General features: G+C 27.9%; 1 protein-coding gene across 1 annotated transcript in view; it reads left to right on the top strand.

Annotated features, from left to right (window-relative positions):
- The window catches only part of LOC119676167 (histone H2A-beta, sperm-like), a 26,328-nt gene that overhangs the window by 433 nt on the left and 20,202 nt on the right, over window positions 1-5,693 (top strand). The gene's annotated exons all lie outside the window — the stretch shown is intronic.

The raw sequence follows: 5,693 nt of genomic DNA, 5'->3' as shown, positions 1-5,693 counted from the left end.
TAATTTAAATATATATTTAAATCAATTGTATAAAAATATATTACAATACACATATTTTAGTTGTGTGTACGAAATTAATTTTTATGTTAATTAAAATTAATAAAATTTTATACACTGAAAAACTTTTTTAGTGTGCTTAATATATATCTAATAGACTTTTAAATATGTATGTATATGGGAAAACACTTTACACTGTATAGTGGACATATCAGAAGAAGACCATCCAACTACACACTGTATATTCTGATTTAATGGTTTCATATGAATAGAGTTTATGGTACTAAATTGCAATAAAACGAATAAGTTTTTTTTGAAACATAATATAAAAAAACTAAATTTCGAACATTTTCGAGGTCCCCTTTCTTGAGGATCTTGATCAATTATAAGACCTCCCACTAAACAGCATTCTAAGCTTCGCAAAAATTCTAGATGGTTTTAAACCCTGGGTCAATCCCACTAGTGATCGCTAGTATAACCTAACCCAACCTAAGTTTTGATTTTATCGAATCTTTGAAAGGATTTTATTTTAAATTTATATATTTATATATTTAAATTTATATATATATATATATATATATTTGAAGAAATATATTGAAATATTTTGATATTAATTATAATATATATTTATAAATATCTATCTATAGTAATTATACATTCTACTTCTTCAATATTTGCATTATAATTCCAGGGTTAACAATCATACAAAAAATATACAATAGTGATATATAAATATGTCTACAATTTATTATTAAGCAAACACGAGTATACATTTCCACATATCAGAATACATTGTTTTGTTAACAATTTAATTAACTGTTTCTATTAAATACTTCTTCATAATTAATTTCTAAATACGCTGACGCAATTAATATTTTTGTTTTCTTAAAATATGACCGAGGTATGGTGTCTTTTAACATTAGATCGTTATAAAAAATTATTTGTTTTTATTTACTCGATGTGGCGATTTTTTATTTCAATTTTTGAATTCCCGCTTATCCAGTCGGCAAATTTTTTGTATTTTCACGCTGACAACACTATTATACACGCATATCGTACGATTAGTTTTTTTATGGTATCTATACAAAGAAGTCAAAAAATTTAGGTGTGACGATTTTTATAATGGATCAAAAATTAGAACAACGTGCGTGCATCAAATTTTGTGTTGCAAATAGATTCAAGTCTGCCGAAACGTTGAAAATGTTAAAAAAGGCCTTTCATGATTTGTGAGTGTTGCAACCACGAGTATATGAATGGTTTAAAAGGTTCAAAGACGGTTGGACCATGATGAGATCCCTGGCAGCATTACAACATCTGTTACTGAAGAAAATATTGAATCGACGAAGCAGATCGTGTTGGAAAATCGTTGTGAACCGATTAGAGAGATTGCAGAGTTGTTGGGCATCTCATATGGATCGGTCGAACACATTTTAACTGATGTTTTGGGTTTGAAACGCGACGCTTCTCGGCTGGTGGCAAAAAAAGCTGGATTTCATTCAAAAAAAGCGTCGTTGTGATGTTGCCAAAGAGATGATTTCCAACGCAGATAATGACCCCACATTCATCGAACGCATTATAACTGTTGATGAGACATGGGTCTATGAATTTTACATGCCCACCAAACAACAATCGACCGAATGGTGCTTTGAAGGTGAGCCGAAACCGAAAAGAGAACGCCAAAGTCGGTGTTTTCTTCGATATGCACTATATGGTGCGCTATGAATTTCTTCCGGATGGTCAAACGATCAATAAGGAATATTATTTGGCCGTTATGCGTCATTTGCGTGAGGCCATTCGCAAAAAGAGGCCAGATTTATGGAAGAAAAACTCATGGATTTTACACCACGATTACGCACCGGCTCACACAGCGTTGGTTGTGTCGCAGTTTTGGGCCAAAAACTCCACCAATATCATCAACCAAGCACCGTACTCTCCAGTTATGGCCCCGTGTGACTTTTTTCTCTTCCCCCGACTCAAATTGCCATAACTCGTTTTGAGATCATAGAGGCCATAAAAGAGAATTCGCTGCGTGAACTAAAGGTCATACCTTTGGTGGCCTATAAAACTTGTATGGAAAATTAGATCAAGCATAGTTAATATATTTATTTCAAATTACATTTATATTCAACGTCTTACCCTTCAAAAGAGTTATATTATGAATTTCATTTCACTGCACAACTAAGACTTGCAACACTAAATAAATAAATATCACTATTTCAAAAATAATCAATCAAAATTTCATTCTAGCTAAATCCATACTAAATATATACATTTTATATAGAGGTTTTTCGAATAGTATTGAACTACAAATACAAAAAATTATTTTATGTTATTTTAATTAATTGAATTTTTGGTTGACCATACAATTGTTTCGAGTATTGCCAAATACCAATCATCAGTGGTTTTGGAAATAATTCTTGTATTTAATTATTCATAAAAAAATTTTTTGAGACTACAAATACCAGGAATCGAACTCATGTCCTGCCAAATTTAAAGCTCAGAGTCAGCGCACCTTAACCAACTGACCCAAAGCCGTACTTCATTTTTTATGTTCGCACATTTTTCTGGAGTTTTGTTACTTTGCTGCGAAAGTTTTTAATAACAAATTCACTTGCTGTGTTTATATTAGACGGAAATTTTAAACCAGCTGTAGAATAATTTAATTAATTAATTTAATTTTTTTAATTTTAATTGTTAAATTTCAATACTATTCTGAATCTAAATCAGAATGATTTATATACTCCTTCTAATGTATAGAATCTAATCTACGAACGTATTACTGAGAAAGTCATGCTAATGTTACTCCACTAGTCACTCGGGTGAATATATATATCTTTTATCTTTTACTATTCCGGTAAATCCTTTAATTATATAAATAAATTATATAGAATACAATTTGCTTATTTGTTAATGAACACAGTTTTCAATGCAATTTTCTTTTTTTTTTTTTAAAAAAAATATTTTTTAAATAAAATATGCACACATCTGTTGCCATTTTATGGGAAAAGCTCAGGTTTATTACTTGAGAATCGTGAAATAATTCGTTGTCCCTCGAAGCGTTAACATGAAGACTTTGTAAGGCATTCATTGAAAAACGCATGTGTTACTACTTTCGTTTATTGCCACATTAACTTCGGGATATACACTCAATTAAATTACACCAAACTAAATCAGAATGAAGGTTAAAAGTCCTTGCCGCGCAATTCATGGACGGAATGTTACATTTTTGTGCAGACAAAAAAAGTCACTGTAATTAAAAACAGTTTATCTGTCGTCAAGTTTTTGTTGTTGCTGCTTCTGCTGCTGTTATTGTTGTTGTTGTTGTTGTTGTTGTTCTGTTGTGCTTCGTTATTCAAAGAATTCAACATCTGGCAACAACTAGAATATCTACAAGATACTGAAATTAATTATAAAACACGTATGTGACCAAGAAAAAAGTACAAAGTGAAAACGTAGAAAAAATTAAATTAAGAATCAAAATAAAATAAAAAAATTTCAAAGGTGAGTTATTTTAGTAAAAAGTTTTTACTGGTTTCGGAGTCATTATCAGAATTACTTTTAGGAAAGCTCTTTTAACTTTGGTTAACACTTTAACGCAGTTATCGGGTTTTTGTTAATGCATTTGGGATATCAGTGAAACCCATCTTCACATTTAACCCTACAATGTATATGAAATTTATTGTTTAGCGAGATAGACAACTTAAGCCAACAATTCAGTATAGTACGAAATTTAATAAAAACTAAATTTGTGATATGTTTGATATAAACTTGATTGAATTTTTATTATATCCTGTCTGTAATCGGTAATTAAATTTTACTGTTGAAGCAATCTAAATTTTATTTAACAATCGGTCAATTTTTTTTATTTGATCTTTTAAGTGCGCAATAAAATAGCTTAATAGAAAAGTGCAATTGATTTTGTATTCAAATTTTTAAGATAAAATATAAATATTCTAAAATACTATCTTATAATATGCACATGAAATCATGTTTTACTATAAGTAAAAATAACCTAAAAATTAAAAATACAATACAACAGTATTGTTCCATATATATATGTACCATATATGTCAAGTCCATTGACATATTTAGAAGCAATATGTGAGATACAAAATCGATGGAAATAAGTTTAGTTTAGAATTAAAATTACATTACATTATTTCATTAAAAATACTATACAATACTATTGTTCATAGTATGATATCAATGTCAAGATATTAATATTGGATATTGAGATAAAAATCGGCGGCTATAATTTTAGTCTGGTTTTAAAATTACATTATATTATTTTATTAAGATTCGCTTTTATTCAACTGTATAATCATTGTTAATTTTAATTAATACAATAAAATCAATAGTTTTCTAACGTTTTTAGGTTGTAACAATTTTATAACAACCAATTCTTCATGGAAAATATAATCCAAATGTTCTTTTTATATCTGTACAATGTCAGTACCTCTTGCAGCTTTCAATTATTGTAATCCATAGAAAAACTTTCATTTACGATATCAACTTTCTTCTACAGCTTCAATGTATCGTCATTCACAATAACAGTCTCATTTGGGATATCAAAGCATTTGTTCTTATGAATAAAATTAAACAAATTTTTTTGAAGCTACAGGCACCTTGCTTTAGTTATTAAAACATGAATTACAAAAAATACATATTAATAATTAAAGTTAAAAATAAAACAATTTTAACTTTTATTCTCTTTAGTACGAAAGTTTATATTTTCATCATTTTAATTCCGGCAACACTGTTTTAATATCCGTCTGACCTTGTGCATTTCATATCCGTGCGGAAGCACAAGTGTTGCTTGCGACTGCATTTGCAAATGTCATCTCTGGTAATTGCAGTAATCTTAAAGTGTAATAATAACTTCACTGATTGCAATTTCAATTTATTTTTATATTATTTACTGTAACTAATTAACTCAATTTTGTTGTAAGTACAAATGTAATTTTATGTACTCATTATCCTTGCTACTATTCCTGCTCAACTGACTTTTATGTCAGCACTTCTATTGCAAAAGTAATTAAATATTCATTAAAAGCATTTCGTATGATTCTTGAATTACTTCGAGCGAAAAATAACAGCAGTGAGATTTTACTCATTGATTAACTTTGGATGAAAGAACTTTTTTATTAATGTATTAATGAATATATTGCAAATTAAGTATTTATGTTAATGTTCAGAATTAAATATAACATCTAATACTTATAGATTTTTCTGAAATCATTAGCGTAAATATTGTATTGGAAACTCTTATCAGAGTCGCAACATATATTTTAAAATTGATAAGCGGTGAGAAGGGTACAGCAATTTTTTTATAGATAACCATGTTAAAGTTCGAGGTCATATCAGTAATTATATTTCTTGTTGTCTTAAAATTATTTAGGAATAAACATGAAAAATATAACAAAATGCACAGATATTTTATTAATTGAAATAAAATGCATTTATTTATTTTAAAAACTCAATTTAAAATATATATTGTTCTAATTTAGGTGTGTACCATAATTAAAAATTTATATTTAATTTATTTTAATGTTATATTTATATAATACTGTTAATAATAATTTACGTATTATATACATTTTAATAATACTGTTAGATGAAAAGAATTTAAGAAATGACATTTTATTATATATATAACAAAAGTATAAATGTGCATAATATAAATGATATGATTATAT

The sequence above is a fragment of the Teleopsis dalmanni genome, chromosome 2, assembly GCF_002237135.1.
Source record: "Teleopsis dalmanni isolate 2A chromosome 2, ASM223713v2, whole genome shotgun sequence".
Classification (NCBI taxonomy): Eukaryota; Metazoa; Arthropoda; class Insecta; order Diptera; family Diopsidae; genus Teleopsis; species Teleopsis dalmanni.
The sequence above is the reverse complement of the archived record's forward strand: the minus strand, read 5'-3'. Positions and strand labels throughout refer to the sequence as shown.